The sequence below is a fragment of the Microcaecilia unicolor genome, chromosome 2 (assembly GCF_901765095.1).
Source record: "Microcaecilia unicolor chromosome 2, aMicUni1.1, whole genome shotgun sequence".
Classification (NCBI taxonomy): Eukaryota; Metazoa; Chordata; class Amphibia; order Gymnophiona; family Siphonopidae; genus Microcaecilia; species Microcaecilia unicolor.
In genome coordinates, this window is record NC_044032.1 from 340,109,210 (window position 1) to 340,133,480 (window position 24,271).

Consider the following 24,271-nt stretch of genomic DNA (forward strand, 5'->3'; position numbering starts at 1 on the left):
CGGGTTGATTCCAAGTGAGCACGTTTTGGAGAAGACAGAACTAAGTGGTGATCACTTAATGAATGGAGGGTTCTGGAGGGGCAATAAGGAATAGTGAAACAAGAGAGATAGTCAGGGATACAAAGTCTAAAGGCCTTGAAAGTGAGGGTGGCAATTTTATAAGTGATCCTTTGCTCAACGGGGAGCCAATGACATTTCAGCAGAGGTGAAGTATTCAACACCATCTGTTTCCCTTCAAGTTAATAAACTACATTTTCTTGTTTATTGTAATTGATCTTTCCCCATGCCTGCTTGCATGCAGGAATGTCTTATTAGATCATGAGTCTCTGGCTCACATGCTTATTAGCTTTTGCCCTTTGGACCTATTCCTCTTCCTCTATAAAATTCCCTGAAGAGTCTGTTACACTTGAACCTTGTTCTACCAAAACATTACTGTATTTGTTCATATTGGAATTGGCGAACGCCTTTACGGTACTATCCAGCTTATTTTCGAAAGAGATCGCCGGCCATCTTCCGACACAAATTGGGAGATAGCCGGCGATCTCCTGAATCCAGCCAAATCGGTATAATCGAAAACTGATTTTGGCCGGCCCCAACTGCTTTCCGTCGCGGGGCCGGCGAACGTTCAAGGGGGCGTGTCGGCACAGTAGCGAAGGCAGGACGGAGATGAGACAGGGGCATGCGTTGAGATGGCCAACTTCACCCAATATCGGAAAAAAGAAAGCTGGCCTTGACGAGAATTTGGTCCACTTTATTTGGTCCCTTTTTCAGGTCCAAGTCCCAAAAATGTGGCTGAACTGACCAGATGACCATTGGAGGGAATCGGGGATCACCTCCCCTGACTCCCCCAGTGGTCACTAACTCCCTCCCACCCTCAAATGTCATACTCAGGTCCATCGCAGTAGTATACAGATCCGTGGAGCAGTTGTGGTGGGTGCAGTGGACTTCAGGCAGGCAGACCCAGGCCCCCCCCCCCCACCTGTTACACTTGTGGTGGAAAATGGGAGCCCTTCAAAACCCATCCAAAACCCACTGCACCCACATGTAGGTGCCCCCCTTCACCCCTTAGGGCTATGGTGGTGTATAGTTGTAGGGAGTGGGTTTTGGGGGGTCAGCACCCAAGGTAAGAGAGCTATGCACCTGGGAGCTATTTACATTTTTTTTTTTTTTAACTTTTTAGAAGTGCCCCCTAGGGTGCCCGGTTGGTGTCCTGGCATGTGAGAGGGACCAGTGCACTACAAATCCTGGCTCCTCCCATGACCAAATGCCTTGGATTTGGCCGGATTTGAGATCGCCGGCTCCGGTTTCCATTATGGGCAAAAACCGATGCCGGCCATCTCAAACCCAGCCATCTCTAACATTTGGGCGGCCCCAACCATATTATCGAAACAAAAGATGGCGGGCCATCTTTTTTGAAAATATGGTTGGCTCCACCCACTTGCAGAGCTGGTCCCGGAGATGGCCAGCGCCGTTCGATTATCCCCCTCTATGTAAGCCACGTTGAGCCTGTAGATAGGTGGGAAAATGTGGGATACAAATGTAACAAATAAATAAATAAATCATAGCAATGGGCACGGCAGAGTAATCTGATGGTGTGTTTTGGAGCGACTGAAGTTTCTTTATTGTGTGATGAGGTAGACAAGCATAAAGAACATTACAATAATCAAGATGGGTGGTAAAAAAAAGAGAGGATTAGTGCATGGTGTCAAGCCTCTTAAGACTTGTTAACTGTAAAGCCTCAATATCTTGAAATATAACCTTGGCACACCAGTACACACTTGAAGTCTCTATTATTTTCTGAAGTTTCTTTTATTGAATAAATCACAGATAATTTACTCACAGTCAGATGTTCAGAAGTGTTGCCCCAGGGCACAGAGACTCTGTAATTCTGAGAGCTGTTTCAGTGGTTGGAGATATAAATCTGAAGAGAGGCAGCTTTATTGCAGACCTGAGAAATAGTTGAACAGATAGAAGTGGCTCAGAGCTGGGTGACTACAGGGCCGGTCTTAGGCCTAGGCGACCAAGACGGCCACAAAGGGCCTCACGCTTAAGGGGGCCCCGTGAGGCGTGCCTCAGTCAACCTCCTCCACTCTTTACCTTGTTCCAAGTCCGACATCGTAGCAGCTCAGCTGCGCAGCGTCAGTAGTGAAAGCGCTGTCTGATGTCTCTCCACCAGCCTTCCCTTCGCTCGTTCGTTCCCTCTGTGTCCCGCCCTCACAAGGAAATGACGTCAGAAGAAGGCGGGGCACTGAGGGAACGAACGAGTGAGAAGGGAAGGCTGGTGGAGAGACGTCAGACAGCGCTTTCACTGAGGCTGTGCAGCTGCTGCAACGGAGGTAAATATAAATAGTAGAGGATTTGAACCAGAGAGGGCAGGCAGGTGGACATGGAAGCGGGAGGGATGGAGAGAGAGGAGAGCATTGATGGATGGACATGGATGGGAGGACAGGGCCCAGGGAGAGAGGATTAATTGCTGGACATGGAAGGGAGGGTGGAGAATTGCTGGATATGGATAGATGTAGGGGGCAGGGGAGAGAGGAGCATCGATGGACATGGATGGGAGGGCAGGGCCCAGGGAGAGAGGAGAAATTGCTGGACATGGAAGGGAGGGAGGAGAATTGCTGGATATGGATAGATGGAGGAGGAAAGGGGAGAGAGGAGCATCGATGGACATGGATGGGAGGGCAGGGCCCAGGGACTACTACTACTATTTAGCATTTCTTTAGCGCTACAAGGCATACGCAGCGCTGCACAAACAGAAGAAAGACAGTCCCTGCTCAAAGAGCTTACAATCTAATAGACAAAAAATAAATAAAGTAAGCAAATCAAATCAATTAATGTGAACGGGAAGGAAGAGAGGAGGGTAGGTGGAGGCGAGTGGTAAAGACCAATCGGGACAGAGCCTGCCACCAGGTGGCAAGGGTGGTCCTAGGGGAGAGCCCTCGATTGGAGGGAAAGGTCATACCTGGCTGACCTCTTAGGACAGAGATAGTAAGAATGACCAGGAAATGATAGCAGGTAGACAAAGCAGCCAAGCTTGGCTGAGAAAGAGAAGAAATCTACGCAGCAGCACAACCAATGGTAACAGTTCTTATTCAGACAGGCAAGTGTGGCTGCATTGCCTATGAACTACATTACACACAATACCTTGCTTATGTATCTTTGCAGTGAGAACTGCAGCAACGAAAATCCTTAGAAATGAGAATAACAGTAAAGGCATTAAACACATTTTAGGGTCACATTATAAACTAGTGCAAGGCTGTCAGAGGACAGAACACATGGAATTGTGAAGTATCAAAGAGGTGATGAATTGCACATAGCTGCAGAAAACTAGAAAACTAGTTTTGGTCAAGTGAGAGATCTGTGGCAAAAAAGAAAGTGAGGAATCGAGAATAATACCTAAACAACGAAAGGCACATAGGAATGTCTTATCAGATCATGAGTCTCTGGCTCACACGCTTGTCAGCTTTTGCCCTTTGTCTCTGTTCCATGGTGCATGACCTGTGCTCATTATTTACAGATCATAGGAATGGGCACGGCAGAGTAATCTGATGGTGTGTTCTGGAGCGATTGAAGTTTCTTAGACAAGCATAAACAACATTACAATAATCAAGATGGATGGTAAAAAAAGAGAGGATTAGTGCATGGAATTGTGAAGTATCAAAGAGCTGACGAATGGCACATAGCTGCAGAAAACTAGAAAACTAGTTTTGGTAAAGTGAGAGATCTGTGGCAGAAAAGAAAGTGAGGAATCGAGAATAATACCTTCTCGCCCTCATCTCCCTTTCCTCTCCAAATTACTTGAATGTGTCATTCACCGCCGTTGTCTTGACTTTCTATACAACCTATTCTTGACCCACTCCAATCTGGTTTTTGCCCTCTTCACTCTACTGAAACTGCACTTACCAAAGTCTCTAATGACCTGCTGCTGGCTAAATCCAGAGGTCTCTATTCTATCCTTATCCTTCTTGACCTATCTGCTGCTTCTGACACTGTTGACCACACTATACTTCTGGATACTGTCAGCAGGTCACCCTTTCGCTCTTTGGCCCAGGTCGACCCTGCTTAGCAGACATGCTTCAACGCCGGCTTCTATCTCTTTAGCCACCGGTCAACACCTGTTCTTCTTTCTCCCACAGCCAGGACCTTCTGGATTCACTGTTCCTTTGACTTGTACTTCAGTGATAACCTAATAAACTGACAGGGACTCCAACATTCTTATAATAAAGGTTTCTCATTTATTTTTACCAGTTTGTTTGTAACAACTTCAACAGCACAGCATACTGCATTATCTCAGGTTCCTTGACATTTGTTCCTATTCACAATGTCACACAGGGTTATATTCACTGGCTTGCTTATAGTTCAGTCCTTTAACATCACTTTCTCTTTTCAGGTAGCCACTAATTATCTTGTTAATCACCAGTTTCTTACAACACACAGTATTTAACTCCCCATATTCTTAGCCTTTTGAGTTACCTGCTGCCACAGGTTTCTTCCCAGTTGCATCAATTCTGTCTTTCCAATTCTAGACAGTTTGGGAAATACAGCAGCCAGGAAACCTCTCACCTTAGTACCAGCTGTTGGAATGTAATTGTATTTTACATGCATTGACTGTCACCTATTATTTCTCTGTGATTACTCTGTGACCTCTGATGTGAATTACTTAGAGAGGTCACACAGCTATGCAACTTCCTGTGGGGGGTAGACACAGCAGATGCAGCAGATGCAGCACATGGAGCACATGGAGCTCATGATCTCTCCTAACCTGAGAGGATCTATGGTGGTGTGAGCATCCATTACCATCTAAGCACATGGAAGGAGCTGATAAGACAAATGTATAGTAATATGTAAATATAAGCCTGTCTGATTATAATCTAACTACAAACTGTGAGTAAACAGATGTTTTGTTACTTCAACTTTAAAGTGACTCAGCAGTGAATTATTCAGGGGTGAATGAGAGAGAGATGAAGAAAGAAATTAACATTTCTAAAGCTGAAGCTGTGTGTACTAAAATCTGCTAATTATTTACTACAAATAATCCAACAAAAGGGTTATGGGCCCAGGGTCCAGGAATTGAAAAAGAAGAGAAATATTACCAGGCAAAAAAAAAAAAAGGCCACATTTTTCTCTTAAGTTTTAAAGGAAAGATTCAGTCTGTCTCTCTCTCTCCCCCCACACAGCAGACAGAAGGCTAAGAAAATGGCTGAGGGAAGAAATTCACCATTGTTCTATTCTCTCAAGGTGCCTAGATTAACTGAGTTTAATTATCAGCAGTGGGAATTAAGATTCATATGTTTCCTTCGAGCAAAAAGATTAGGTATATGCTTAGACCAAGACAGAACAGCTGAAAATATGGCTGAATGGGACAATGCAAACTATTATGTGAAGTGCATGCTTTTGGAAGCTCTCTCTGAAAAACAAGCCATATTAGTGGAGGGAAAAGATACACCAAAGGACATTTTATATAAACTGAGAACTATGTATGCAACTACATATGCAAAGCAGCAACCAATTTGGTTGGCAGAATTGAATGAAACCAAATTAAGGGATAAAAGTAAATGTAATGATCACATTATGCATCTTATGTCTTCATTTCAAAAGCTAGAACTTTCTGGAATTCCCATGTGTGATGCATTGAAAAGAGCATTTCTTTTTACCTCACTATCAAAGAAGTTTGATGTTTTTAGGTCTGTAAATGAGGCCATTGAAGGGCAATCTTTTGAACAGGCAACATCAAAACTAAGGCAGGAATGCATAATAAATGATTCTGAGGAGATGTGTTCTCAAAGTCAGTCAGAGAGAAATGAAACAAATTTCTTGGCAAAGAACAGAGGAAGGCGGAGCTATGGGAAAACTCCACCCAAGGGCAAGCTGATTTGCTACTCATGTGGAAAGGAGGGACATGTATCTAAATGGTGTAAGGAAACACAAAACACTCCCTCTAGCTCACCTAAGCCAATGGGACTAAAGAATTTTCAAACCAGGAAATGTATGAAGGACAAAGATAAACACAAGGGCTTTCTAATGGCAGAAAAATCTTTGACTATGGTAAATAATAATTCAAATGAAAGTACTTGGATTTTGGATTCAGGGAGCACATGCCATTTAACCAATTCTAAGGATTTCTTTCAGGAAATGTGTCCAGAAGAAGGTATTCTTAAAACTGCAAACGCAGGGACTGCTAAGATCCAAGCAAAAGGTATTGGATTCTTAAAATGCAAAGTGTCTAATGAAGTTAAAGAAATTCCTGTAAGTGATGTCTTGTATATTCCCCAAGCAGTTTGCAATATGCTTAGTGTATCTACATTAGATAAGAAGGGATTTGCGATTCATTTTGAGAACAGTAAGTGCACAATCTCTAAAAATGATGAAGTGTATGCTGAAGCTTTTATGCATAATGATGTTTATAAACTGAGCATTTCAGGTGAAGCCTCACATCTGGCGCAAGTAAGGAAGAATGATGGAAAATGTAGTCTGGAAATCTGGCACCGCCGCCTGGGACATCGTGATTTTAAGGTGATCCAGGATCTTTACAGTAAGCAACTGGCCACCGGCATTCAGATAAGTGCAGATGCTGGTAAAATGGAGAAATGCATAGACTGTGTTACTCAAAAAGGTGTGAGACCCTCATTTCCTGCATACACAGGAAATAGGAGTAATAAAGTGCTGGACTTAATACACAGTGACTTATGTGGACCGTTTAATATCCCATCATTGGGAAATAACAGATTTGTGCTAATATTCTTGGATGATTTCTCTAGATATTGTGTGGCCTATTTGCTGAAAGAAAAAAAGTCAAGTCACAGACATGCTGAAGAAATACGTAGCCATGGTGAGCAATAAATTTGAAAGAAAACCAAAGGTTCTTCAGACCGACAATGGTGGTGAGTTCACTTCACAAAGCATGCGCACATTTCTAGAACAAGAAGGCATTCAGCATATCACAACAGTAGCTTATACACCAGAGCAAAATTCTGTTGCAGAGAGAAAATTTAGGTCACTTGTGGAAATGACCAGATGTATGCTGTCAGATAGCAATCTCCCTAAAAGACTATGGGGGGAAGCCATTCTCACAGCAGTGTACCTACAAAACAGAATGCCAACTAAAGGCGCTGAGCGCACACCACATGAGACATGGCATGGTAGGAAGCCAAACCTGTCACACATAAGAACATTTGGAAGTACAGCATATGCTCATGTACCAAAACAAAGAAGGCATAAGCTGGATTCCACAACAGAAAGGGGCATTTTAGTTGGCTATGCTCCAGGACACAAAGGATATAGAATTTTGAATCTGAAAACTGGCATTGTTGGCATAAGACATGTTACATATTTTGATGAAAACAAAAGGGTTGATAAAGGCTGGATTATCCCAGATGAGCCTTATCATCCAGAATATGAAACTAGAACCATAATAGACATGCCAGTGTATATAAATGCCATACCAAGGCAGATGTCTGAAAGCAACTCACCTGTATCTAACGAGGAACAGGCAGAGGAAGCAGACACAGAAAGGATCATTGAAGAAGACAGTACAGTTGGAGAAGGGGAATCAATTGGAGAAGGACTCTCAGATTTAGAGGATGCGGAAAGGTCAGACCAACCTGTTGTCAGACGCTCATCCAGGAAAAACAAAGGTGTTCCACCCCCAAGACTGTCTTACCTAACAAAGTCAGCAGAAGCTCAAGAGCCCTTAACATGGGATGAGATTGAGAAAATGCCAGCAGAAGAAGCTGCTGAATGGCATAAAGCTGCACAAGAAGAAATTGATGCATTGGATAAAAATAATACTTGGATTCTTACAAAATTACCTCCTGGCAAGAAAGCTATAGGATGCAAATGGGTATTCAAGTTAAAAAGGAATGCACAAGGAAAAGTGGAAAGGTATAAAGCCAGATTAGTGGCAAAGGGATATCTTCAAAAATATGGAGAAGATTTTGATGAAGTGTTTGCACCTGTAGTGAAACACACGACAATTAGAACACTTCTGAGCATTGCAGTCTCAAAAGGCATGCAAGTCAACCACGTTGATGTGAAAACAGCGTTTCTTCATGGAGAAATAACTGAAGACTTGTACATGGAACAACCAACAGGTTTCATAAATACAAAACAAAGACAGCTAGTGTGTAAATTAAACAAAGGTCTTTATGGATTAAAGCAAAGTGCAAAATGTTGGAATGAAAAATTGCATGAAATATTGACAAATTTAGGATTTAAGCAAGGTGAAGCAGATAAATGCTTGTACACTAGGTGCACAAATGGACAATATGCATACATTTTAGCTTTTGTTGATGATCTGCTCATTGCAAGCAAAAGTGAGCAAGAGTACAAGGACATTGTAAAGTGTTTAAACCAGAATGTTGAGATAAAAGAACTTGGTAATGTGTCATACTATCTTGGTATAGAAATTGAGAAACAAAATGATGGTTCTTATCTTCTAAGCCAGAAGCAGAAAATAAATGAGCTTATTGAAAGTTTAGGTATGCAAGATGCCCAAGTTGTAAGCACTCCCATGATCACTGATTTTCTGAAGGATGAAACAGTAAGAGAACCTTTACCAGATAACATCCAATATAGATCAGCCATAGGTAAGCTTTTATATCTAGCTACCACATACAGGGCTGATATAGCAAATGCAGTAGGAATTTTGAGCAGAAGGGTCAGCTCACCTACCAAATCAGATTGGACTGCAGTTAAAAGGATGGTAAGGTATTTAAAGGGTACCATTGATTGTAAATTAAAGATTTCAGCCAATAGTAATCCAAAACTAATATGTTACTGTGATTCAGATTGGGCAGGGGATCATTCTGATTATAAATCCACAAGTGGATATGTGTTTATGTATGGAAATGTACAAATTTCATGGGCCAGTCATAAACAAAGTATTGTGAGTTTGTCTTCTACAGAAGCTGAATATGTGGCCGTATCGGAAGCGTGCAGAGAACTGATGTGGATTGAAAAACTTATGCTGGATTTCGGAATAGCTGAAAAGAGACCAATCCAGATAATGGAAGATAATCAGAGCTGCATCCGACTGTCACAGAATGACAAGGTTCAGTCACGCACCAAGCACATCGCAACGAAATACCACAACGTGCGAGAGTTGGTAAAAGAAGGGGTCATCAGTCTACACTATTGTCACACCAGTGAGATGACAGCTGACATCATGACCAAACCGTTACCCAGAGAACATTTTGTGAATCTGCGTATAAAGCTTGGACTTTGTATGAATAAATAATTGCATGACAGTTATGCATGAGAAGGGGTTTGTTGGAATGTAATTGTATTTTACATGCATTGACTGTCACCTATTATTTCTCTGTGATTACTCTGTGACCTCTGATGTGAATTACTTAGAGAGGTCACACAGCTATGCAACTTCCTGTGGGGGGTAGACACAGCAGATGCAGCAGATGCAGCACATGGAGCACATGGAGCTCATGATCTCTCCTAACCTGAGAGGATCTATGGTGGTGTGAGCATCCATTACCATCTAAGCACATGGAAGGAGCTGATAAGACAAATGTATAGTAATATGTAAATATAAGCCTGTCTGATTATAATCTAACTACAAACTGTGAGTAAACAGATGTTTTGTTACTTCAACTTTAAAGTGACTCAGCAGTGAATTATTCAGGGGTGAATGAGAGAGAGATGAAGAAAGAAATTAACATTTCTAAAGCTGAAGCTGTGTGTACTAAAATCTGCTAATTATTTACTACAAATAATCCAACACCAGCAGCCTGCGTGAATGCAGTCACCTCCATACTCTCCTCTTCGCCTCCTTTTTATCCCATTCCATCTCCTCTATTTCCTCCCAGGGCTCCCTCAGCTGCTCTTCATCACCCTGATCACAGACCATCTCCCAATCCTGCTCCTCCCCCTCTTGTGTTGAGTCAGGTGCATTGTGGGAATCGTGGTTTCTAGGCTCATCCCTTATTCTAATTGGTCTCTTGACCACCAGAGGGTGCATTCCCCATTTATAAGGGATCTGCAAATGTCTTATACTCCCTCCCTGGGGCTGCTCTCGCTTTCCCTGAGACCATCTTCTCAGTAACCCCTTACAATTCGCTGTCCTCGCTTGGATTCCAGGGCCCTGTTCTTTCCTGGTTCTCCTCTTACCTCCCACTTCGTTCTTTCAGTGTTCACTCTAGTGGATCCTCTTCAACTTCCATCCCGCTTTCTGTTGGTGTGCCTCAGGGTTCTGTCCTTGGACCCCTCCTTTTCTCCATCTATACCTCCTCCCTTGGTACCCTGATTTCATCCCATGGCTTTCAATACCATCTTTACACTGATGACTCTCAGATCTACATCTCCACCCCTGAAATCTCAACCCCAATCCAGGACAAAATCTCAGCCTGCTTGTCCGACATTGCTGCTTGGATGTCTCAACGCCATCTAAAGCTCAACATGTCCAAAACTGAACTTCTCGTTTTTCCCCCTAAACCCACCTCCCCTCTTCCCCCTTTCTCTGTCTCTGTTAATGGCTCTCACATCCTCCCTGTCTCCTCGGCTCGTAACCTTGGAGTCATCTTTGATTCCTCTCTCTCTCCTTCTCTGCGCATATTCAACAGATCGCCAAAACCTGTCGTTTCTTTATCTACAATATTAGCAAAATTCGCCCCTTCCTTTCTGAATACGCTGCCAGAACCCTTATCCACACCCTTGTCACCTCATGCTTGGACTATTGCAATTTACTTCTCACTGGTCTTCCGCTCAGTCATCTCTCTCCTCTCCAATCTGTCCAAAATTCTGTGGCACGACTTATTTTCCACCAGAATCGTTATACCCACACTAGCCCGCTCCTCAAGTCACTTCACTGGCTCCCTGTCCGCTTCCACATTCAGTTTAAACTTCTCGTACTGACCTTTAAATGCATCCACTCTGCAGCTCCCCATTACCTCTCCACTCTCATCTCTCCCTACATTCCTCCCCGTGAGCTCCGTTCACTGGACAAATCTCTCTTGTCATTCCCCTTCTCCTCCACTGCTAACTTCAGGCTTCACTCCTTTTCTCTCGCGGCACCTTACGCCTGGAATAGACTTCCTGGACCTATACGTCTAGCTCCATCTCTACCTGTTTTCAAATCTATGCTGAAAACCCACCTTTTCACTTCTGCTTTTTAGCTCCCATTAATTCCCTCACCTGTAACTGTCTTGTCTGTCTGTATTATTTAGATTGTAAGCTCTTTTGAGCAGGGACTGTCTCTTTGTATCAGGTGTTCAGCGCTGCGTGCATCTGGTAGCGCTATACAAATGCTAAAATAATAATAATAAATAACGAAAGGCAGGTACTAGTGTCATAGATGTGCCAAATAGAGTGATGGGGGATGGAGGGGGGAAAGTTGAACCAGAGAACTAAGAGGTAACTGTTTTATCAGGATTTAGCACTAATTGATGATCACTTAGCCAGCTAGCAACTAAGTTAAGATAGATCTGTAAAGGAGTAAGGGAAGGAGAAGAAGAGGTGATATGAAATTGCAGCAGAATGTCAACAGTATAAAGATAAGTGGAGATTCAGGAAAGACTGTATGAGAGCAGCGAGGGGACTCAAGAAGAGATTAAAAAAAGAGGAGAGAGTCTAGACCTTTGGGGTACATCCCGATGTAGTTCTCTCCATTCAGATGTTGTGTCAGAGAGAATGACCTGAAAAGTGTGAAGAGACAGAAAGGAAGCAAACCAAGAAAAAACTGTACCAGTGATGACTAAGGAAGATAAATGTGAGAGTAAGAGGGAAAGGTCAACCAGATCAAAAGCAGCAGAAAGGTCTAGCAAGACTGTCAAGTAGAAATGAAGTTCACTGACAGGGCCGGCCCTAGGGTTTCTAGCGCCCTCCTGCAATCTATTAGTCGGCGCCCCTACCCATCCAGGGGCGGGATCACTATGGCTCCGCCCCCACAGTAGACACACCCCTTTTACCAGTCATGGCATCATTGAAAATATTACACCAGTATAGAAGAAAAATAACTTAGCACACAGACCAGGAATTAGGAGAACAGACAGTCTTGCCAACTCTGAAAAACAATGTGTTATCAAAATTTCAGAATCTAACAAACAGATCCCTATTCAGACACTTGGCCTTGCAGTCACACATGTAGAACAGAGATAGCCCCTCTTCAAATTCTTCAAAAATTAACCTGAAATCCTAAGAAGTTAGACTCTGCATGCAGCACAATAGCCTTCCCATCCAGCACAGCTTAGGATCTAGCTAGGGCAGACTTAATCAGCATAAACTATATTCTACAATCTGAGTTGGGCAGACTAACAGGAGTTACTGAAGTGGGAATGAGAGATAGGAGATAGGTGATGGTTAGAAATTGAAAGCAGGCATCTAGCCCTCCTGTCCTGTGAGTTGCTGTGTTGGGGTGGGGGGGGGGGGTGGAAAAGGGTGGGTCAGGTGCAGCACTAAACAGCACAGTCTCTGACAAAACAAGGGTCCAGGCTCTGCTGTGCTCTCTCTGAGCCCTCTCTGGACTGGATTCCAGCTCCTGGTTTCACTCTCAATCCCAATGTGTTGAAGGGGTGGCTGCAGAGAATAATATGCTGCTGCTTAGCTCCTGAGCTCAGCCAGGCATAGTGAGTGCCTGTGCTGGAGCCTCCTCAGGCTTTCCTTCTTGCCCTGAAGCCGCTTGTCACCAGGGGGTGGGGGGGGGGGGGGGGCAGGGGGCAGAGGTTAGCTGAGCTCCCACAAGTTATTTCGGAGCCAGATTCAGTTGGAGCAGTGACATCCTCTGACAAACACAAGGAGGATATTTCTCTGCTTGGGAGGGGGGAGGAGATGGGACGCTTTGGAGCCAGACTGAGATGAGCTGCAGAGATTAGATACTGAAAAACAAAAGCCTAAGCAGAGCTTGCTTGCTTGCAAAGCGCCCTAGAAGGCAGCCGCCCCCCTGCAGTGCTTACCCTGCTTACCGGGTTGGACCGGCCCTGTTCACTGATAAGCGCTGTCATGATGATTTCTGTTCTGTGGTGAGACCTGAAGCCAGATTGACAGGGATGTATAGCAAAACGTTTCTCAGAAAAGGATGTGGGTTGTGTAAGCACAATTGTTTCTTGCACTTTTGACCTATAACAAAGATTTGAAACTGGGTGATAATGACTAGGAATAGTAGGATTAAGCAAGGGCTTTTTTAAAAGATAGGCCAGACTACTGCTTGCTTCCAGAGATCAGAGACTTGGCCTGAAGAGAGGCTGAGATTAATCAAGGACAGTAGAATGGGCAATAAATCTAACTCTGGTACCATAAGCCAGGAAGAGTGAAAAGGATCACAAGGGCAATAGGTAGTTTTCATGGAAGATATAATTTTTTTAAATCATTTATTTATAGTTTTTCATTTTACAAGGGTCACTTGCAAACAGTAATACCGAGATGGTTGCACATTAATACAATATAAGAAGAAAACAATTCCAACTAGATATATGGATTATATACAATCTTTCTCTTTCTTAGACCACAAAGTGAAGAAAAATAGGGAGAGTGAAATAAGACAAGGAGATCAACTAAACAGTAAACAGAAAACATGGTATTAACCTGATTATCCCCAGATATTACTCGTCTACTTCATTATTCCACATTGATCATCTGGTTGGCTTCCTCAAGACCAAATACGGCGTATAGTCAATTCATTTCATTGAGAACATACTTATTATCCAGGTTTTAGTTAGAAATAATACATCTGATTACATTCTCTTGCTTTTAAAAAACAGAAATTATTTAACGATACATATACTCAAATCTCTAATTCAAATCCCACTGATTAAAGCAATCCTAATTTTCACAGGCTTCACTCCTTTCGAAGTAATAATTAAGGAAATATTTTTGAGGAAAACTTTAGGAGTCATACCTGGAACTCTGGGAAAAACAATAATCTCGACATTAATCATCCACAAAAACATCCACCTTATTATTCAAAATTTCTGGTCCATTATCATTTTCAAGATCATAACCACTTCTTGCTTGTACAGAACTTCATCTGTCATATCAATTTTTTCACTCTCAGAGGTTTCAGTCAAATTGTCCATGCAACTCTCCAATAAGATCATATCTGAAACAAAGTTATTTACTACCGCTGTTAGGTCTCGAAGCACCTTCCAGATGGTATTCAATGTAACCTCCATGGAAGCCAAAAACTCCAAGATGATTTCTCTTGAGGTGTTTAGGAGCGGTTCCGCCTTCGGGTTCTGCTGTAAACGTCCTCCGTTTCAGCATATGCCTCTAACTCACTCCTCCACTCCTTTGGACATGGTGGTTGAATAATTCGGGAGTGATGGCGTTGTTTTTCCAAGTCCAAGAGCATCAACGCTCCTTCGCCGGCGCTAATCAAAGGACTCGCCAACCCTTTCATCTGTGGGCAGTTCGTCACGCAGCGGTCCCGCACTTGCTGCTCAGGGGATAAAACGCTGGCCATCGGCGGCTGACCGCCGGTTGTCCCCTTCCTCTCAGTTAAGGTAACTGCAATTGCAGAGAGGAAATTTACGTAAAGAAAACAAAACTTCAGAGGGCAGCTGGGCTGTTGGGCATACGAACTCCAGGTCACCATCTCACCACTCTCCCAGTTTGGGACACTTTTTGTCTGGTTTCTCCTCAGAGGCCTGTCTGATGTGGGTAGCCCTTCAGCATAGCCCTCTCAGTCATTGAAACACGGAAGCCCCTCCACCGCTTACAAGATGGTGTCCCTTCAGAGGGGGGAAGATATAATTTTTTTAGAGAAAAAAAGAGTTTGAATTTCTAAAGAGGACAAAGTAGAGGAGCCTGTATGTGAATCTGTTAAAGAAGGTACAAGATGGGGTGGGGGGTCAGCAGGAGGTGCAGAGGGTACAGATAGAGATTTTCACTAGGGTATATATTTTATTAATAAAAAAACAAGGAGAGGGTTTCTGCTGAGGGGGGCTTGAGCGCAGTATTTGCAGATTTGGGTATGACAGCCTGCCGATAGATGGAGAAGAGGTCCCTAGAGTGATAAGAAGAAGAGGGATAAGAAGATTTCAAGAGCTTCCTAGTGATGTAAGCTTTCTTTTCCTCCTTTAATTGGAAGTTGTAATTACGATGAAGGATGCGGCATTTTACAAATCTAGATGAGGACTTTGCCTTTTCCAGGCCCTTTTGGCTTGGCAATATTGGCACTTTAGGAGTCTCAGATTTGAGGAGCTTGCTGACTGGCCTGATCTTTGGAAGATTGTGGGGTAATGAGCATATGGGCATGGGGCCTTCTCAGCAGGTTCCTACTACTGAGTAGTTGCATGGAGTTTTCTTTTTCCTAGTTTTCTATGCTTTATAATATTACTAGCCGTTGAGCCCGTTAAAACGGGCTCCTATTGGAATGGGGGTTTTCCAAGGCCCCCTCCCCCCCGAGGTCGCCACTATCAGTACCCCCCCCCTCCGGAGTCACCGCTGCTGCCGCCGCCACCCCTCCAACCGGCCTGGGCCCTCTGTTCGCTATTAATTCAACTTACATCGCCGCAGCACGCAGATCAGCTGAGCTCCTGTCGGCCTGGCCTTCCTTCTCTGCCTGTGTCCACTCCCGCCCTCGTGTGATGTACTGCCGGTGAGGGCGGGACACAGGCAGGGAAGGAAGGCCGACCGGAGCTCAGCTGATCTGCGTGCTACGGCGATGTAAGTTGAATTAATTGCGATCAGAGGGCCCGGGCCGGGTGGAAGGGTGGTGGCGGCGACCTCGGAGGGAGGGGAGCGCAGTTTCCCTCTCTGTCCTGCCCCCGTCATCACGTATTGACGCGGGGGCGGGACAGAGAGGGAAGTCTCTACTGCGCATTTGCGAGTGAGTTCGGTCACTCGCCGTTTATATGTTTGATATTTGATTTCTATTATTTATATTTTTCTTATACTTCATATAATGGTTTTGTGAAATTCTGTAGGGGCTCGATGGTGGGAACATTAGGAGGGATATTATCTTTGTTTAGGATTCATTAGGTTTGTTTAGCTGATTACGTTTAGTTGATTTTTGTTATGGTTATGGAAGAAAAAAACAACATTCTAGGCAAGGCAGAGATATTCCTTGTACTGATGTTCATATCTTAAACTTTGCACTTTTCTGGAATGTTTCATAAAGACTGAAAAATGTAATTAAAAAACCCGCAAATTATAAATAAATGATGCTAGGTTCTACAACACACATTTCTTCAGTCTGGCCTTTCTCAATACAAAGAACTCTATCCACCCTTAATTATTTGTTTGTCTTTGAGATAGTCTAAATCCGTGGTTACTTACTGCAACTGTATTAATTTGCTTCTTGAATTTATTGTAATTTATGTTATATTCTATATATTATTATTATGTTTTATTCACTTTTTTGTTTGTTTGTAAGCCAAATTGAACTTGAATCTATTTCAGGCTAATGTGGGGTATAAATGTCATAAATAAATAAACAAATACATTAGGAATCACCACCAAGAAAAAGATCTAGGTGTTATTGCAAACAATCCGTTGATAGTTTTTTTTCAATGTGCATCAGTGGCTAAAAAAGCAAATAAAACAAAAAATATTATAAGGTCATTCCTGGTGTGACTGCATCTTCAGGATTGTGTGCAATTGCAGTCGCTCCATCTCAGTTTCTCACACTTCATACATCTCTACTATAATAAAACGCACCCTCAACGTTCTGAAGACAACGTTCTGAAGCCACCTGACGTCACTCCCTAAAGGGTTCGACAATTCATGGTGGTGAAGCCATCCCACTCACCATGTCTCTCTGCCCCGCCCTCGCGTCAAACGTGATGACGTCGAGGGCGGAACAAGGACAGAGAAGGGAACGCTCCAAACACCCGAAGCAGCACCCACACACACACGTCACACTGTTCCTCCATTCCTCCCACTTCTTCAACGCCCCTCTCACCGACTTCAACACTCACCCCTCCCTCCGATTTCAACACACCCCTTCCTTCACGTTACTGACCCCCCCCCCCCCCCCCCCCCCCCCCCCCCCCCCGTGGCGCGACACTCTGGATAACACCCTCTCCTGCGGAAAATCTCCCCCGAGGCCTCTGGCCGCTACCCCTCGCAGGTCGCTCGCTCGCTACACCACCCAGGTCACCGCTCCGCCCACAACTTCGCCGCTCCACCCGCCCCTCCCCTCTTTGTAGCAACGGCCCACGCCCCCTCCATTGAATGAACACAGCCTCTCAAATACCACGCAGCAGTCCAGCACGTCACTTCTCTTCGGGTCTTCTTCCCTCCCTGTGTCCCACCCTTGCAGAAGTTACGTCACACGAGGACGGGACACAAGGAGGGAAGAAGACCCGAAAGGAAGCGAGCTGCTGCACTGGCCTGCTGTGTGCAGCACTTTGAAACACAAGTACAATGGGGGGGAAACGGTGACCGCCGATCTCGGGGGCAGGGGCGAATGGAGAGCTCAGGGGGAGAGGCATGGATGGCCTGGCCTGCTGTGTGCACAACTTTCAAACGGAGGTAAGACGCGGGGGGGAGGGGGCGTTGACCGGCGATCTCAGGGGCAGGGGCGACTGGAGAACTCAGGGGGCTGGGGCTGGGGCAGTGATGGGAAGAGAAAGGGAGTGATGGTGGACATGGGGTTGGTGGGGACAGATGCTGCATGGGAGGGCAATGTAGGAGAAAAGGAAGAGAAGTCAGGGAGCACTCTGGAACTGGGAGGGAGAGAGGACACTCCAACTGCGAAAGAGGGAGGGGGGATCATCAAACTCAGAGGGAGGGAGCTGCAACCTGGAGGGAGGGAGTGGGAGACCTGGAACTGAGAGGTAGGGAGGGACCAAACCTGGAACTAGGAGGTACAGATAACCATGGAAGAGGGGGGGAGGCGGGAGTGACGACAACCCTGGAACTCAGACGCAAGGACCACACTGGAACTGGGAGGGAGTGAGGGGAGGGGGCAACCCCCCACACACTCATTATCACACACACACTTTCTCTCTCACAGACACACACGCACCCAGTCTCACTCTCTCTCTGTCTCACACACACACACGCGCATATTCACTCTCTCTCTCTCATACACTCACTCTCACACACACTCTTTCACACATACACACTCTGAGGAATCACCCTGCTAGCGCCCATTTCAGAAACGGGCCTTTTTTCCTAGTAATTTAATAACTTTGAACAATTTTGTGCCATTTGCAAATATGATCACTTCACTTAGCCAGGTTTATGATTACACATCTGTAGTGAAGACATATGCTGTAAGTCTTCTTCTCTCTTTTCTGGACCTCTCTGGCTTGTCTATGCACAGGGGCTTTTATCTAGGCTCCCTGCAGCATGCTTTCCCTCCTCTGATTTGACTTAGCCTTGCTCTCCCTACTCTGTACCGCAGAATCTGGATTCTTAATGTGGCTCTGTGAAGAGGTGTTGTTAAGGGCAGCTGGCAACATCCTATACACTGTATTGCGCACACCTTTCTCTTCAGCTCAGCTATGACCAGTTAAGTATCTGCTTTAACTGAGGCTGGCATCCAAGACAGGAAGTCAGCATTCTGATGCTCCCAGTCAGCCTGGTGCTATACATCAAACTGGAAAGGTTGAGAACCTCTGCATGAATCATGCATTAGATTCTTTATGGCAGGCCAGCCACTTGAGGGTCCATTATTAAGGTAAAGGGAGAATCCAGCAAATAGTATTTGAAAGATTCCTGGGCCCACTTGACAGCCAAGGCTTCCTTTTCAATTACAGTGTATTTCTTCTCATGAGGAAGCAATTTTCGACTAATGAAAACCATGAGGTGTTCTTCCCCATCTTCTGGTCACCCAACTGAGGCTGAGTGGATGGGAGTGGGGGGAGAGCTGTACCTGGAGGGGGGGCCTATACCTGGAGGGGGGAGTTCAAAAGGGAAGGGAGATTTTGGTTCCCAAGGAGGGGGACAGGAGGAAAAAAAAAATGCTAGACCCAGAGTGGGGATGAGGGACAGGAAGAAAGAGAGGCTGACTCCTGGGGGGGGGGGGGGCAGTAGGGAAGAAAGAAGGAGCAGAGATGGTGGCCCTGAGGGGTTGTAGGAGGAAGGGAGGAGTGAGGGGATGTAGAGCAAGTTTAAGAAATAAAGGTGAGACACAAGCCCAAGTGCAGGACTAGGCTGTGGTTTATATTTCCTGTGATACAAGAGTCCTTTAAGTTTAAAAACAAGTACTGCTGTAAAGTCATTTTTACAGAGCCAGTTTGAACAGGTTTTGAAGAGACAGCTAGCAAAGGAAGCACATATAGGAAATGCACATAAGGAAATCAAGTAAAAATTTTAGTATATAAGTAAGTGCTTAGAACCAGGAAAACGGCCATTGCATGTCTGGATTCCTTGATTAGTGAGTAGAAATTGCAATGCTCCCTCAAGAACCTTCACATACTTGCTTCTTGAGCCTTTATTAATCCTTTCTTCATTTCTGTAACCTTTGAAACCTCTGAATAAATCTTGATTTTATTATTTTTTTGTAGATCCCATTTATTTCAGGTTTATGAGCCTAGGGCTCAGAAGGCTTTGTCCGCCTTAGACCCTCAACAATTGGCAACCACAGCAGAATGGTCTGTTGAAGAATTTGGTTGTGAGTTATTAGGCAGCCATGAGGTGTCGGAGAGCTCCCGTCGCTCGAAGCTTCAGTGTAGCGGTTGGCTGTAATTTTACAGAAGTTGTCCCTGGTAGGTCCTAGGTCTGGGTCCTCAGACTAGGTGTGTGTAAAATACCAGGTTTAAAGTTGTCGGTACCGTGAAAAAGTGTTCCCCGGATTAGCAGTTCCAGTTTTTAAAGTGTTTTTCATCGCAAGCGGCTGTAAGTATAATTGCTTCTGCTCTAATAGACTTTGTTTTGCTGCATTGTATAACCTGTTACTTAAATCTAGTTTGTCATAAGGCTGGTATTTTTTCCTTGCCGACGTTGACCTAACATCTCTCTCACTGGCAATTCCTTTTAGAACTTCAAGAGGGAGTACATTCATACCAGACACATATTGCTTTTAGTTGGCAGATTGTCTATTACTGCAGGATAGACACGAGGTCCACTTCAAGCCCCGTTCAAGAAGTTTGTAAACTTTTTCCCCTAACTAAAAAGGAGATTTTAGATACTAACAGGAAATGGGTAACATGGGCTGTGAAGGATGCTTTCTTGTCCTGGCCAGACGAGGGAAGTTTCCGAGCCACCCTTAGGAATAACCTATTGGAATTCCTGGAATTTAATAAGAAAGTTTAAAACACATAAAATGTTATCACCCGGTTTTCTGCCTTATAAACTAAACTCCACCCACCAGCATTTCCCCCGGAGACAAGGTCTACCAGAAGAATTTTACCCATTAAATTGTACAATGTACAATGCCATAAATTGTCATGATGCAAGGAGGGAACTTTATTGCTCCGTTATCTCATAGTGTTACTGAGGCTGTGATGAATTGTGTGAGGACTAAAAGATCAGCATGGCATTCATTACTGTGTGAATTTTGCAATAAAGTGAGACAAGGTGTTGGGGAGTTTATCGTACTGAGAGAGAGACTATTGGGCTCATTTTCAAAAGAGAAGGGCGCCCATCTTTCGACACAAATCAGGAGATGGGCGTCCTTCTCCCAGGGTCGCCCAAATCAGCATAATCGAAAGCCGATTTTGGGCACCCTCAACTGCTTTCCGTTGAAGGGACGACCAAAGTTCCCAGGAGCATGTTGGAAGCATAGCGAAGGCGGGACTGAGGCGTGCTTAACACAGGGGCATCCTTGGCCGATAATGGAAAAAAGAAGAGCGTCCCTGATGAGCACTTGGACGACTTTACCTGGTCCTGTTTTTCTTACGACCAAGGCACAAAAAGGTGGCCAAAATGACCAGATGACCACCGGAGGGAATCGGGGATGACCTCCCCTTACTCCCCCAGTGGTCACTAACCCCCTCCCACCCTAAAAACAATGTTAAAATATTTTTTCCCAGCCTCTATGCCAGCTTCAAATATCATACCCAGCTCCACGACAGCAGTATGCAGGTCCCTGGAGCAGTTTTAGTGGATACTGCAGTGCACTTCAGGCAGGAGGACCCAGGCCCATCCCCCACTTTCCTGTTAAACTTGTGGTGGTAAATGTGAGCCCTCCAAAACCCACCAGAAACCCACTGTACCCACATCTAAGTGCCCTCCTTCATCCCTAAGGGCTATGGTAGTGGTGTACAGTTGTGGGGAGTGGGTTTTGTGGGGCTCGGTACACAAGGGAGCTATGCACCTGGGAGTTTTTTCTGAAGTCCACTGCAGTGCCCCCTAGGGTGCCCGGTTGGTGTCCTGGCATGTCAGGGGGACCAGTGCACTATGAATGCTTCTTTGTAACTTACATGAGAAGTACTGTCGTATGACGTTTCTCCTTATCTGATTCCCCCCCCCCCCCTCCGTCGCCTCTGTCTCAATGCCATCAGCAGGAAGCATGTGGTGTCCCACCACAGGTAGCAATGCTGGATCTATGTCCATCTGAATCCCATGGTGTACCACAATATTATGCAGAATACAGTATGACAAAATAATCTGTATAACTTTTCTCGGGGCTCCTCCCATGACCAAAGGGCTTGCATTTGGTTGTTTCTGAGATGGGCGTCCTCGGGTTCCATTATGGCCAAAAATCTGGGACGACCATCTCTAGGGACTTCCATCTCTAAGGTCAACCTAAATGTGGAGATTTAGGCGTCCCCGACCGTATTATCGAAACGAAAGATGGCCGCCCATCTTATTTCAATAATACGGGTTTCACTGCCCCTCAGGAAACCTTGGGCCCGTTCGATTATGCTTCTCCACGTATGTTACTATGTTTGAGGTTTCCTTTTGCAGTGTAAATAGGAATACTTTTTTGTTGTGATTGTTACAGTTTTTCTAACTGAGAATGTGAGAGAGAACCTTTCAGAAAAAAGAGTCCTTCCTTTTCGAGCAGGGTCTGCTTCACTTCTTGGCACACATGATTTATTTCAGATTATTTTGTCGATTGTCCTGTCTTTAGTTACTTGATAAAAGAGAGCTGTTTTGCATAAAAAAGCACTTTTTTTTCTTGCTTCTTGGAAGAGGTTGTCTGGATTTTAAGCAGGCACTGCGTTCCTTTACTATGTGTGGGTGTAAACTTTTCTTTTTTTCTTCCTTCAGAGGCATAGCCATGTTTTGTTTACTTCCCTGTTTTATGTTCAGGGACTGTAGATTCATTTCTATTTCACAGCACTCGATTCTTACCATTATAACAGATTCAGAATCCTGAACTCTATTGCAAATACTTTTTCTTTGCTCACAAGACTTGCAGACGTTTATGAGCTGTTTCTTGTCTGATCTATGTGAATCATGTAAAGGTCAGCCAAGGATGCATCTTTGTCTGCCTCATTAGGATTTGTACTTTTTACAGCTCACATTTCTTAGATTGGGTTCAAAACTTGTCCTTAAATCTTCTGATTCTCTGTAGTATGTTTGATAGCTAGATAACTTTTACATTAAGTGTGAGATTTACTGAAAGGCTCATGCCAGCATTCTTCCTGCTTTGTTTGCATGGTGCAAACTTTTACACTTTTGTATCTACTACTACTACTACTACTACTACTATAAATCATTTCTATAGCGCTACCAGTCATACGCAGCGCATCACAATTTAACATGAAGAAAAGACAGTCCCTGCTCAAAAGAGCTTACAATCTAAATCAGGACAGACAGACAGGACAAATAAGGGATAAGGGTAGGGCAGACAGAAGGACATATGGGAAAGGGAAGAGAGGAAGACAAGATAAAGGTTACGAGCAGGTGACAAGTTAGGAATTAAAAGCAGCATCAATAAGAAAATAAGAAAGGGAGGAGGGAGATGGGGCAATAGTTGGAAGGAGAGGTAGTATCCAGAGAAGGTTTTTTGAGGAGTGGGGTGACTATGGCATGTTTAAAGGCATCAGGGACAGTCACAGTGGAAAGTGACAGATTGAGAATATGACAGATGAAAGGGGTGACAGCAGGAGAGATAGTGTTGAGTAGATGAGTGGGGATAGGGTCAGTGGGGCAGGTGGTTAGTTTTGAGGATGAAAGAAGAAGTAAAGTTTCTTCTTCAGTGATTTCGGAAAAGAAAGGAAAGGAGGCAGGGGTAAGAGGGTTGAGAGAGTGGACTAAGGGAAGACGGGGTGGAGGAGAGCTGGTTGCGAATTCAAGTTTAATCTTATGAACCTTATCGTGAAAGTAATCAGCCAAGGTCTGGGGAGAAGGTGAAGGGGGAGTTGGAGGAGAAGGCACTTTGAGGAGAGAGTTTAGCATGGCAAAGAGACGTCGAGGGTTCGAACCAATAGAGTTAGGCAATTGGATATAATAATCCTGTTTGGCAAGTTGGAGAGCAGATTGGAAGGAGGTCAGTAAAATTTGAAGTGTATGAAGTCAGCATGGGCACGAGATTTAAGCCAAAGGCGTTCAGCAGAGTGGGCACAAGAGTGTAGGTAGCGGATAGTAGGGGTCATCCAAGGCTGGAGTTTGGTACGTTTTACAGGACGAGACACGGGAGGAGAGAGAGTGTCCAGAGTAGATGACAGAATAGTATTATAGGAAGAGACAGCCTCATTGACGGACTTGGTTGATATAGCAACAGAATAAAGATTAGAGATACTGGCGGACAGGGTAGAAGGGTTAATAGCCTGTAGATTCCTAAACATGTTGGTTAGAATAGGACGGGACTGAGGAGGAGGGTGTTGAAGTGTGAAAGTTACAAGATGTTGGTCAGATAGAGGAAGAGTTGAGGCAAGGAAATTGGAGGGTGAGCAGTTGGAGAAGAATACAAGATCAAGACAGTGGCCATTCTGGTGAGTAGGGGCAGCGGAGCACAGCTGAAGATTGAAGGAGGATGTCAAAGCAAGAAATTGAGAAGTATAAGAGTTAGAGGGGTCATTAACATGAAAGTTAAAATCCCCAAGAATGAGGGAAGGAGATGAAGGTTGAAGAAAGAAGGAGAGCCAGGCATCAAAGTCAGTGAGAAAGGAAGAGGGGGTTTTAGCAGGGGGTCAATAGATGACTGCTACCCGGAGAGGTAGAGGAGCGAATAGATGGATCGAGTGGACTTCGAAGGAGGAAAAGCAGTGAGACTGAGGTGGACGAATGGGTTGAAATTTACGGGAGAGTGAGAGTAGTAGCCTGACTCCGCCTCCGCAGCCAACTGAGCGAGGAGTATGGGAGAAGAGATAAGCTCCATGACATAGGGCCGCAACTGAAGCAGAGTCTTCAGGGTAAATCCAGGTTTCAGTAAGGGAAGCAGATGAAGGGTACAAGAGATAAAGAGATCATGGATGTAGGAGAGTTTGTTGCAGAGCGGGCGTTCCACAGAGCACAAGAGAAGGGCAGAGAAGAAGGGGGG

At 44.6% G+C, this 24,271-nt stretch overlaps 1 protein-coding gene across 3 annotated transcripts in view; it reads left to right on the plus strand.

Annotated features, from left to right (window-relative positions):
• Window positions 1-24,271, plus strand: part of LOC115463681 (alpha-1,4-N-acetylglucosaminyltransferase-like) — a 120,632-nt gene that overhangs the window by 15,688 nt on the left and 80,673 nt on the right. The window contains exons 1-2 of one of the 3 annotated variants that reach the window (XM_030194400.1): window positions 17,404-17,421; window positions 19,404-19,604. The exons of 1 other annotated variant lie outside the window; for it this stretch is intronic. The gene's annotated coding sequence lies outside the window, so the exon portion shown is untranslated. Of the gene's footprint in view, window positions 1-17,364; window positions 17,422-19,403; window positions 19,605-24,271 lie in introns of those variants that run through there. One more of the 3 variants, XM_030194401.1, reaches the window with a different exon arrangement.